The following is a 13,220-nucleotide window of genomic DNA, read 5'->3' as shown; positions in this document are numbered from 1 at the left end:
GGCCCCACATACGCCGCTGCGCACGGCTCTCCTCCGCCTCGCCCACGCGGCCAATCAGCGCGAGGGGTTCGGCAGTCCAATCAGAGCCGCCCGCGGGAGGGCCGCCCACTAGAGCGCGGCGCGGCGCGGCGCGGCAAGGGGTGGGGCGGGTGTTTCTGCGCGCCGCGTCTTTTCCCGCCGTGCCCCGCGCGCGGCCTTTCCCACCGGGATCCAGGTCCCGGTGCTTCTCGGTCCCTTCCCAGCTGGGTCCGGGCCCGGCCAGACTGGGTGGAAATCTGGCTGACCTTGGTGGTCTGTCTTGCCAGCTGGAGCAAAGGGATGCCAGGGGACGGGTCTCGGTGCAGTGACTGCTATTAGCTTGGGGCCGCAGAAAGTTTCTCCCCTTTCTCGGGCTCCTGCCAGGCCCTTGGCTTTCAGAGCCAGGCCCGAATTCCAGATAACATTTAAGTTTGCAGAAAAGGGGATGCCAGGTCACGGTGGTCACGGCTGTGGGATGCAGCCTCTGAGATTTGTATTAATTTTTGTGAACCGGGGAAAGGCCTTGCTGCTTTCTCCGCCAGGACTGATGTATCTTCCCAAAATGAAAGTGCCTGGTAAGGGCGAGGGGCCTTCCTGGGAAGGTCATGAGTATGTAAGGTAATGGGGCCTAGACTGTGACTTTTAGCACGTTTATGAGTGACATCCCCCGGGAGGGCCAGGAGAACCATTTGACCTGGTGTGTCATATTCAGGAATAGACTTCAGTTTAGATGTGGTATTTTCTCCAAAAGAGATTTGTGTATATAGCCCTAGATAGTCTTGTCAAGATTAAACCCAATTTAAACTGTTAACTATAAAATATTTTAGAATTTTGTCTCATTCTAGAATGGCTTTATTCGAAACAAAAAAAAAAAAAGGAAGAGTCCCAAGTTTCGTCTCAGTGAAACCTCCCAGTTCAATACTATGATTTATTTTTCTTTTTTTTTCTTTTTTCTTTTTTTTTTAAGAGTAGGGTCTTGCTCTGTCGCTGGGATTACAGGCATGAGCCGCCAATCCCGAATCCCGGGGCTATGATTTTTGAAATCATGTTCGTGAGAAGGTAGAGCACATGTGTTGAGAGTCAGGCATTAAACCTGGGTTCAAATCATTAGTGCTTAATCATTGTAAAGCAGTTAGGAGGTTGTGTTCAACATAGCAATTATCAAAGAATGAATGTATAACTTTAAGGACCAATGATATTTTAAACTTTTTTTTTTTTTTTTTTTGAGAACGGAGTCTCGCTCCATTGCCCAGGCTGGAGTGCAATGGCACGATCTCGGCTCACTGCAACCTCTGCCTCCCTGATTCAAGTGATTCTCCTGCCTCAGCCTCCCCAGTAGCTGGGATTACAGGCATGCGCCACCACGCCGGGCTAATTTTGTATTTTTAGTAGAGGCGGGGTTTCTCCATGTTGGTCAGGCTGGTCTCAAACTCCTGACCTCAGGTGATCCGCCCACCCAAAGTGGTGATCAGCCTCCCATAGCGCTGGGATTAGAGGCATGAGCCACCGCGCCTGGCCGAACTTTTTAAATTTATTTATTACTATTTTTTGAGAAGGTCTCCCTCTGTTGCCCAGGCTGGAGTGCTATCTCAGCTCACTGCAACCTCCGCCTCCCATGTTCGACCAATTCTGCCTCAGACTCCTGAGTAGCTGGGACTGCAGGCTCCCACCACGACGCCTGGCTAATTTTTGTATTTTTAGTAGAGATGGGGTTTCATCATGTTGGCTAGGCTGGTCTTGAACTCCTGGCCTCAAGCGGTGCTAGGCCAAAGTGCTAGGATTACAGGTGTGAGCCACTGCACCCAGTGCTCCCAAAGTGCTAGGATTACAGGTGTGAGCCACTGCACCCAGTGCTCCCAAAGTGCTAGGATTACAGGTGTGAGCCACTGCACTCAGCCTTAAACATTTTTTTAATTAAAGCAACCTAAGGTAATTTTTTAACCAAATTTAACCCATTCCCAATCAGATTGAATAAATGCCTAGCAGCTTATGTGTTGTGCTAAAACACGATATATTATCTGCCAATAAAAAACAGTATTTTGTATTTATATAGTTTTATTACCAAGGAGCTTACTCAGCTTTATAGATTTCCCCTCTGTAATCTGATTAACCTTCATAGTATCTTGAGGTAATGTATAGTGTAGCAATCAGACACTTAGGTAGTGACTTCGTGAGCTCTGACAATGAGTCAATATAATGCAAGAGGCTGTGTATGAAGTCCAACCTGGGTGCGTCCACACCACACCAAGAGGACAAGTTAAAATTACCATAGGGCAAAAAATTAATATTCTCTGACTTATTTTTGTTTACCATTCCAACCATAGTACTGTATAAAATGTTTGCTATTCATTATAGACCCAGGAATGGAATATTCCTAATATTTAAAACAAAAATTTTAACAGCTGTAGAAAATGAAAGTGAGTGTGAGATAGAGATACTGGACATAATGTTCTATAGGTTTTAAAAGACTTAAGTAGAAGAAATGGAAACATAATGTCTTTACTTCTTGGCAGTGGAGTAGTAACAGCTAATGGCTCTTTCTACCTGGCATGCAGCTTTCTGTAATGACTATTATTAATAGAGCCAGGCTGATCGTGAGGCGCCAGAAAAGGTGTATGATGGAATTTAACTACAATGGCTTGTATTGCCTGGATATGCCCTTTGGTATGCCTATTTTACTAGAGATGTTTGAAAATAGGAAAAGGCTCACTCGAAAGATAAGCTGCCAGTGGGACTTGAAGAGGCTCCCATTACATTCCTCTTCCCTGGAGATGTTTTATTCCCTTCCTCTCCCCCAGTGTTCAGTCTCATGCTCAGCATTGCAAGGGTTACAAAGGTGACTAGTTGAGACACAGAGTTTGCCCTTGAAGAATTTACAGGATAACAAGGGCCATAAGAAAGTATTAAGTGTCGGTCGGGTTCGGTGGCTCACGTCTGTAATCCAGCACTTTGGGAGGCCGAGGCGGGCGGATCACGAGGTCAGGAGATCGAGACCATCCTGGCTAACACGGCGAAATCCCGTCTCTACTAAAAATACAAAAAACTTCCCAGCACTGGCTGGGCGCGGTGGCTCACAGCTGTAATCCCAGCACTTTGGAAGGCCGAGGCTGGCGGATCACGAGGTCAGCTGATCAAGACCATCCCGGCTAACACGGTGAAATCCCGTCTCTACTAAAAATACAAAAAATTAGCCGGTCGTGGTGGCGGGGACCTATAGTCCAAGCTACTCGAGAGGTTGAGGCAGGAGAATCGCTTGAACCTGAGAGGCAGAGCTTGCAGTGAGCCGAGATCACGCCACTGCACTCCAGCCTGGGTGACGGAGCGAGACTCAGTCTCAAAAAAAGAAAAGAAAAAAAAAAACTTCCCAGCACTTGGGAGGCCGAGGTAGGTGGATCACCTGAGGTCAGGAGTTTGAGAGCAGCCTGGGCAACATGGTGAAAACTTGTCTCTACTAATAACACAAAAATTAGCCGAGTGTGGTGGTGGGCACCTGTAATCCCAGCTACTCGCGAAGCTGAGGTAGGAGAATCGCTTGCACCTGGGAGCAAGAGAGTGAGCCACTGCACTCCAGCCTGCACAACAGAGGGAGACTCTCTCAAAAAAAAAAAAAGAAAAGAAAAAGTCCTGGCGCGGTGGCTCACGCCTGTAATCCCAGCACTTTGGGGAGCCGAGGCAGGTGGATCATGAGGTCAGGAGATCGAGACCATCCTGGCTAACAAGGTGAAATCCCGTCTTTACTAAAAATACAAAAAATTAGCATTAAATATCCTGAGAGAAGACCAGATAAAATGCTATGATTCAGCATTATTCCTAAAATGGGTACCAGTTGAGCAATACCTGCCAACTCTTAATTTCTGCTTAAATGCCCAACTGCATAGTACATGCTGTTAAATTGAGGGGATAGGTGATATCATGTAAACCCATGTCTTGTCCCTGCCAGCAAGGAAATTGTGCTCTGTGACTTTACTTGGAAAGTATGTAACTAAGACTAAGGAGAATAAATTGATGTTTTCACCTCTCATATTTGCTTCTGAAGCAGAAAGTTTACTAAGCTAAATCCTGAACTAGGTATTAGTAATACTAGTAATAGCTAATTGTTAATATATATACAGCTCTTATAACAGTTTCTGGCATAATTACTATACAAATATTATTTCTTATTTATTGGGTGCTTACTATATGCCAGGCAATGTTTTTAACCTCTTTATGAGTTTTCACAAACCCCCTAGAAGTACTTGTATTATCCTCATGAGGAAACAGGTTGAGAGAGTTTAAGTAATCTGCTCAAGGTCAGAAAGTGAACAAATGACAGGTCAGGCTTCAAACACAGACAGCCCATGTGCTTGAACAGTGCTACTGGCCTCCCAGTACTTACTGAGGCCTACTCTTATAAAATTCTATTGACTCCCTAAAGTGATGGTGTAGGGAATGCTAACTGATGATAAAGAAAATCTGAAACACTGACAATCATTTAGTGAGCATTTAATTAGTTAGTTGGCTTCCTCTTCTGTGACCTTGAATTGAAACTCTCTACTGCAAACTAACTGGTTAGAGAAAAATTTTACTTGCAAATAGTTTTAAAAGTTTCAAAGTAGGCCGGGCGCAGTGGCTCACGCCTGTAATCCCAGCACTTTGGGAGGCTGAGGTGGGCGGATCACGAGGTCAGGAGATCGAGACCATCCTGGCTAACAAGGTGAAACCCCGCCTCTACTAAAAATACAAAAAATTACCCGCGTGGTAGCAGGTGCCTGTAGTCCCAGCTACTCGGGAGGCTGAGGCAGGAGAACGGCGTGAACCTGGGAGGTGGAGCTTGCAGCGAGCTGAAGCTGTGCAGCTGCACTCCAGCCTGGGCAACAGAGTGAGACTCTGTCTCAAAAAAAAAAAAAAAAAAAGTTTGAAAGTAAAACCTCCCATTTTTTTTCTTTTTCTTTGTATAAAGTAAAGGAATAAAGAAGGGCTACTCCATAAGCAAAGCAGCCTCTTTTTTTCCTTAAAAGAAAAATAGCTGGCCAGGTGCAGTGGCTCATGCCTATAATTCCAACACTTTGAGAGGCTGTGGCAGGTGGATTGCCTGAGCTCGGGAGTTTCAGACCAGCCTCGGCAACATAGTGAAACCCTGTCTTTACCAAAAATACAGAAAATTAGCCAGACGTAGTGGCACCTGCCTGCAGTCCCAGCTACTCAGGAAGCTGAGATAGGAGAATCACCTGAGCCCAGGGTGGAGGTTACAGTGAGCTGAGATAGCACCACTGAACTCCAAACTGGGTGACAGAGTTTCAATTTTTTTAAAAAGTAATTTTATATCAAGTATCTACATAATTTAATTAAACTTGGAACTAAACAATGGATATCAAAATAATGAGGTTTTTTTGATATGGTTTATTTATTTTTTTGAGACGTAGTCTCGCTCTGTTACCCAGGCTGGAGTGCACTGGTGCAACCTCGGCTCACTGCAACCTCTGCTGCCTGCTCAAGCGATTCTCCTGCCTTAGCCTCCCAAGAAGCTGGGATTACAGGCGCCCACCACCACGCCTGGCTAACTTTTTGTTTTTTTGAGACGAGGTCTCGCATTGTTGCCCAGGCTGGAGTGCAATGACGCGATCTTGGCTCACTGCAACCTCCACCTCCCGGGTTCAAGCGATTCTCCTGCCTCAGCCTCCCGAGTATCTGGGATTACAGGCATGCGCCACCATCCCCATATAATTTTTTTCTTTTTCTTTTTTTTTTTTTTTTTTTGAGAAGGAGTCTCACTCTCTTGCCAGGCTGGAGTGCAGTGGCGCCATCTCGACTCACTGCAACCTCCGACTCCCTGATTCAAGCAGTTCTCCTGCCTCAGCCTCCCTCCCAAGTAGCTGGGATTACTGGCACGTGCCACCACGCCCACCTAATTTTTGTATTTTTAGTAGAGACGGGGTTTCACCATGTAGGTTTTTGTATTTTTAGTAGAGACAGGGTTTCACTATGTTGGCCAGGCTGGTCTCAAACTCCTGACCTCAGGTTATCTGCCCACCTCAGCCTCCCAAAGTGCTGGGATTACAGGCGTGAGCCACCGCACCCGGCCATAATTTTTGTATTTTTAGTAAAGACAGGGTTTCACCATGTTGGCCAGGCTGGTCTTAAACTCCTGACCTCAGGTGATCCATCCTCCTCCACCTTCCAAAGTGCTGGGATTATAGGCGTGAGCCACCGCGCCCAGCTTCATTTAACTCTTAACAAAAGCCTTTGTGGCCTGGCGCTGATGACTCACACACACACAAAAAAGAAATCCTGATTCTAGTACTTTCTAGCCATTTGTCTAGAGTTGGAGACCAGCCTAGCCAACATGGGGAAACCCCGTCTCTATTAAAAATACAAAAATTAGCCGGGTGTGGCTGGCGCCTGTAATCCCAGCTACTCAGGAGGCTGAGGCAGGAGAATCAGAGTGGGAGGCTGCAGTGAGCTGAGATCGTTCCATTGCACTCCAGCGTGGGAGACAAGAGTGAGACTCCATCTCAAAAATAGTAATAATAATAATAACAAATTTGTAAAGACTAAGTTGAAAAAGAACTACTATATAATTGGGTGAATTAGAAGCTAAGATCCAGAAAAGTATTTAGTCTAATCTCAGATATTTAGCCTAATCCATTCATTTTAAATGAAAAAAGGAGACTTACAGAGTTGCAAGGAGTTCCTACAAATCCCAAAAAGAGCAAATGTTTTGAACATGATCTAAACTAGGGTGCCAGCCACATCTCATAAGGGGTTTAATGCCTAATTAATGCAATTAATTGCAGTGATGATAAGAAAAGGAGAGCCTAGGTTTTATACTACCCATTTGTTCATTAAGTCTCTAGCCCCTTTCTTCAAAAATTAACACAAATGCCATTCTAGTTTATAAATTAGTCACTCGTGAGTTTGGCAAGGATGAATCAATAAATATGTCAGTAGTTTTCAATCTTGAGAAATGTGCTCAGACCTCAATTTATGAAATATTAGCTTAGACTCTAAATTTTTATACTATAAAAATACCTTTCATGGCCGGGCACTGTGACTCATGCCTGTAATCCCAGCATTTTGGGAGGCCGAGGCGGGTGGATCACGAGGTCAGGAGATTGAGACCATCCTGGCTAACACGGTGAAACCCCGTCTCTACTGAAAATACAAAAAATTAGCTGGGCGTGGTGGCAGGCGCCTGTAGTCCCAGCTACTCGGGAGGCTGAGGCAGGAGAATGCAGTGAACCCAGGAGGCAGAGTTTGCAGTGAGCCGAGATCGTGCCACTGCACTCCAGCCTGGGCAACAGAGTGAGACTCCATCTAAATATATACCTTTCAATTATTAATTGTAACTACAAAAGAAAACATTTGTGTTTATACTTGGCCAAAGAATGCCTTTTAGATAATTAAAATATTGCAGATATAGTTAACATTCCCTTCAACCACCCTCACCCCAAGTCCTACTTATTTTCCTTCCTCCCAATATCATAAAAATGGTATAAACTGGGCACAGGTATGTGCCTGTAGTCTCAGCTACTCAGAAGTCTGAGGTAGAAGGACCCTTGAACTCAGGAGTTTAAGAGCAGCTTGGGCAACATAGCAAGACCCTGTCTCAAAAAAATTAAGTATATCATTCTAGTCTACTTTAAAATACTATTTTTAAGATTTTATTTATTTATTTATTTATTTATTTATTTATTTTGAGATGGAGTCCTGCTCTGTTGCCCAGGCTGGAGTGCAATGGTGCCATCTTGGCTCAATGCAACCTCCGCCTTCCAGGTTCAAGTGATTCTCCTGCCTCAGCCTCCCAAGTAGCTGGGATTACAGGTGCACACCACCACGCCCAGCTAATTTTTATAGTTTTAGTAGAGATGGGGTTTCACCTTGTTGGTCAGGCTGGGCTTGAACTCCTGACCTCAGGTGATCCACCTGCCTTGGCCTCCCAAAGTGCTGTCATTACAGGCGTGATCCACCATGCCCAGCCTTAAATATTATTTTTTAAAAAGTATGGCTTCCCTAGGCACACTGCTTTTAGGGTACCCCTGCTCCACAAGGAGCAGTTAAAAAATGTGTGTATACATTAACATATGTGTGTGTATGTGTATACATGTGATATATATTCCAAACCATACATGCACCCTTAACATTTTTACGTAAATAGTATTGTGTCTATTTGCTTGTATTCCCATACAAAAATGTAAGATATGTGAAGCAGAGACTTTATCTTTCTTTGTCTGTTTTCTGCTGTACTGCTAGCTCCTAGAACAGCTCCTGATACATGGTAAGCACTCAAGTATTTGTTGAATAAGTAAATATCAATCCGTAAGTTGCTTTTTAAATTTGATATTGTGTCTCTAAGATCTATCTGCGTGTGTGTGTGTATATATATATGTTCATTCTCATCTAGTTCATTACTTTATGCTGCTTTATATTATAAATAAACTATGTTCTATTTGTTCATTCACCTATTAGAGGATATTTACATTATTTTCACTCCTTTGCTATCATAAACCCTTACATGCAAATTTGCAAATTTTTTCAGGCCCATGCAGAATCATTTCTCTAGAGTATATATGCCCCAGAAGGTGAATGTTGAGCAATGAAGGGTGATATTTTAAATTTCACTGGTTGCTTGTCATATTACTCTCAAAAGTGGCCATAGCTAATTATACACTCAGTAGCAGTGGATGAAGACTTCATGTTTCTTACACCCTTGCCAGAACTTTATACTGTGAGATTTTAAAATTTGTTTGCCAATCTCATGGGTGAAGCATGGCGTCTCTTTTTATTTAAATTTTTATTCAGGCCGGGCACAGTGGCTCATGCCTGTAATCCCACCACTTTGGGAGGTCAAAGCGAGTGGATCATGAGGTCAGGAGATTGAGACCATCCTGGCCAACGTGGTGAAACCCCATCTCTACTAAAAATACAAAAAATTAGCTGGGCATGGTGGTAAGCACCTGTAGTCCCAGCTACTCAGGAGGCTGAGGCAGGAGAATCGCTTGAACCTGGGAGTGGAGGTTGCAGTGAGCCAAGATTGTGCCACTGCACTCCACCCTGAGCGAGACTCTGTCTCAAAAAAAAAAAAAAAAAAAAGATTTTATTCAGATAACTATAGATTTCATATGTAGTCAAAAGAAATAATACGGAGAACTTGCATACCGTTAACCCAGATCCTACTAATGATAATACTTTGCAAAAGTATAGTCACAACCAGAATATCAAAATTGGCACAGTCCACCAATTTTGTACAAGTTTCCCTGGTTTTACTCAGACTCATTTTATGTGTATGTGAATGCATTTAATTATATATAATTTTATGTCATATGTAGGTCCATGTATCCACCTCCACACTCAAGATACAGAACAGTTAAAACACAAGGATCTTCCTGTGGTGTGAAATCTCAGCTCACTGCAACCTCCACCTGCTGGGTTCAAACGATTCTTGTGCCTCGGCCTCCCAAGTAGCTGGGACTACAGGGATGCATCACCACACCTGGCTAATTTTTGTATTTTTAGTAAAGACGGGGTTTTACCATGTTGGCCAGGCTGGTCTGGAACTCCTGGCCTCAAGTGATCAGCCTGCCTCGACCTCCCAAAGTACTGGGATTACTGGTGTGAGCCACTGCACCTGGCCTCCCCCTCCTTTTTAACCTCTGTTCTTCATTTGCAAGATTTTATCCTTTCAGGCTGGGCAAGGTGGCTCATGCCTGTAATCCTAGCACTTTGGGAGGCTAAGGCAGGCAGATCACTTGAGGTCAGGAGTTCGAAACCAGCCTGGCCAACATGGTGAAACCGCGTCTCTACTAAAAAAAAAAAAAAAAAGAAATACAAAAAATTAGGCCGGGAGCGGTGGCTCACGCCTGTAATCCCAGCATTTTGGGAGGCCAAGGTGGGCAGGTCACGAGGTCAGGAGTTCGAGACCAGCCTGGCCAATGTGGTGAAACCCCGTCTCAACTAAAAATACAAAAATTAGCCGGGCGCAGTGGCGCGTGCCTGTAGTCCCAGATACTAGGGAGGCTGAGGCAGGAGAATTGCTTGAACCCAGGAGGCAGAGGTTACAGTGAGCCGAGATTGCACCACTGCACTCCAGCCTGGATGACAGGGAGAGACTCCATCTAAAAAAAAAAAAAAAAATTAGCCAGGCGTGTTGGTGGGCACCTGTAATCCCAGCTACTTGGGATGCTGAGGCAGGAGAATCGCTTGAACCCAGGAGGCAGAGGTTTCAGTGAGCTGATATCGCACCACTGCACCCCAGCCTGGGTGACAGAGCAAGACTTCATCTCAAAAAAAAAAAAAAAAAAAAAAGATTTTATCCTTTCAAAATGTTGTATTCAATATTGTATGTGGAAACTTAAAAAGAAAAAAAAATAAAAATTAAACAAAATGTTGTATAAAAGGAACCATGTAGTATGTAACTGTTAGAGATTGGCTTTTTTCACTCAGCATATTCACCATCCAAGTTGTTGCATGTATCAATAATCCAAGGCCGGGCACAGTGGCTCATACCTTTAATCCTAGCACTTTGGGAGGCCAAGACAGGCAGATCACTGAGGCCAGGAGTTTGAGACTAGCCTGGACAACATGGTGAAACCCTGTCTCTACTAAAAATATAAGAAGTAGGCCGGGCGTGGTGGCTCACGCCTATAATCCCAGCACTTTGGGAGGAAGAGGCGGGTGGATTATGAGGTCAGGAGTTCAAGACCAGGCTGGCCAAGATGGTGAAACCCCGTCTCTACTAAAAATATAAAAATTAGCTGGGCGTGGTGGCACACGCTGTAATCCCAGCTACTTGGGAGGCTAAGGCAAAGAACTGCTTAAACCTGGGAGGCGGAGGTTTCAGTGAGCCAAGATTGCGCTACTGCACTCCAGCCTGGATGACAGAGTGAGACTCCATCTCAAAAAATATATATATATACAAAAATTAGCTGGGCGTGGTGGTGCATGCCTATAGTCCCAGCTACTTGGGAGGCTGAGGCAGGAGCATTGCTTGAACCTGGGAGGCAGAAGTTGCAGTGAGCCGAGGTTGCAGTGAGCCAAGATTGCACCAGTGCACTCTAGCCTGGGTGATAGAGCGAGACTCCATCTCAAAAAAAAACCAAGAAAAACAAAAAAAAATCCCTTTTATTGTTGGTATTCCATGGTATGGATGGACCACAGTCTATTCAACCATCACTCATTGAAGGACCTATGTTTATTTCCAAGTTTGGGCTATTACAAATAAAGCTGCTGTTAACATTTATGTATAGGTTTTTTGTGCGAACATTAATTTCCATTTGGTGTCTCATTTTTTTCAATTAGCGTTTCCCAGATTACCCGTGGGGTTGAATATCTCTTCATATATTTGTAGACTATTCAGGTTTCCTCTTTTGAGAAGGAGCTATTTTGCTTATTTCTTCTGTTGGATTGTTTGTCTTTTTCTTACTACTTTGTAAGAGTTCTTTTTTTTTTGTAAGACGGAGTTTTGTGCAATCTCGGCTCACTGCAACCTCCGCCTCCCAGGTTCAAGCGATTCTCCTGCCTCAGCCTCCTGAGTATGTGGGATTACAGGCATGCACTACCACGCCCGGCTACTTTTGTATTTTTAGTGGAGACGGGGTTCCTCCATGTTGGTCAGGCTGGTCTTGAACTCCTGACCTCAGGTGATCCACCTGCCTCAGCCTCCCAAAGTGTTGGGATTACAGGCGTGAGCCACTGCGCCCAGCCTAAAAGTTCTTTATATGTTCTGTATAGCAATCTTTTGTCAGTTACATGAAATTGTTTGTGTTGACATTTTGGTGGTCATTGTTTCTCAACATGCTGTAAAGTTTAGGAATAGATGAATAATTTCTGAAACTTGAATTTGGATCACTGATGAAGTGACCAAGGGGTTTCATTCGGGGCTGCCCACCTTGTGGAGCTTTGGGTCTGCTGCACCTTACATGTAGCAGTGTTTTCTTTGCATCCTTGCATGCCAGCGATACACTTTAATTGGTGGCATGTTAGGTCCTAGGCACACCATATCAAAACATCTACCTGCTTGAGGGCAAATGTCAGGAGCATAAATCTTTTGCCTCGTTTTTTTGGAACATTCAGATACATTTATTGCATTGTAAAACCAGCCGTGTTTTCTGGCATTTTGACCAGCCCTCGGAAACTGCTGACATCATGATGTACTCCTTGCCTGGTGTTTCCATTTTCCCCAGCACTGCAGCTAGAATTTAGAATCCTGACTCACCCTTCAGCCAGCCACAGAGAATGCTGATTATTCTGGTACAGTCAATGCTCACGAAGTGACTTTGAAAGGGGAAATAGCTTTTGGACAAGTCAAAGCCAGTGCAATTTCAGATAATAGCCAAGCTTTTCTTTTCTAACTTTCTCTCTGCTCAGATGCTGCTGCTTTCTCCCCTGATGGGAAGCGGAAGCCGTGATTCTGCAGTCCTGGCCATAAAGCTGTGAATTGTACAAGCTGGCACAGCCAGTACTGCCCTACTGAGTTCAGTGAACTGCCCTTCTGATCTGCACTGAGAGAGCCTGGCTGTGGTGCAATGCTCACAGTGAAGCCGTCTGCATAGCTGAGCTAACAATTCAAACTTCAGCTCTCATTTCAATAAATTACCTTATAAAACACTCACTGACGAAGATTACCTTGAGTAGCTTATTTATATGAATTTTGCAATTACCCCAAATTAGCCATGGAGAAACCGATCTACAATGTTTCTTATAATTTCCCCTCAAACCATAGCAAAAACATGAAGGGAAGTACTAGGATTTCTGGGAATATGGAATTTATATCTATGCCCCACAAACAATGTTAAAGAAAACGGGCTTTGGATATTTTCAAAGGGCTGTGGTGAGGATTAAATAAGGCATAATATATGAAAATGTTTTGTGAATTCCAAAATGTTTTACCAAGATAAAAGATTTTTAAAATCAGTTTCTGTCAGTCTCATACATCCAATCATGAAATCAAGTCTACACTGATTTATTACATATAAGGAAATATTTTTGACATGTGAATAGGCAATCATAGAATTTCTATTGTATTTGAATAATGGTTGAAAGTAATTTTCTTTTTGAGATTTTGACTTCCCGATTTGAGGTAATATTCTCAAGGGACTAAATGTTACTGATGTTGAAGATTTATCCCAAATGAGGTTTGTTTTGGGTGACACAGAATTCAAAGATAGCGCTGAACAAAACTGAAATGGTGGCTAATACGATCCTTTCTGTGCCTCCCTTTTCTTTCC

General features: G+C 43.9%; 1 long non-coding RNA gene across 1 annotated transcript; it reads left to right on the top strand.

Annotated features, from left to right (window-relative positions):
* Positions 1-359: 359 nt before the first annotated feature.
* LOC129058229 (uncharacterized) lies at positions 360-12,604 on the top strand. Its single transcript, XR_008523248.2, has 2 exons — positions 360-593; positions 12,361-12,604. It is a non-coding gene; the product is annotated as an uncharacterized LOC129058229 (long non-coding RNA).
* Positions 12,605-13,220: the final 616 nt, after the last annotated feature.

The sequence above is a fragment of the Pongo abelii genome, chromosome 2, assembly GCF_028885655.2.
Source record: "Pongo abelii isolate AG06213 chromosome 2, NHGRI_mPonAbe1-v2.0_pri, whole genome shotgun sequence".
Taxonomy (NCBI): Eukaryota; Metazoa; Chordata; class Mammalia; order Primates; family Hominidae; genus Pongo; species Pongo abelii.
Note: the sequence above shows the minus strand (reverse complement) of the source record. Positions and strands in the feature narration are given on the sequence as shown.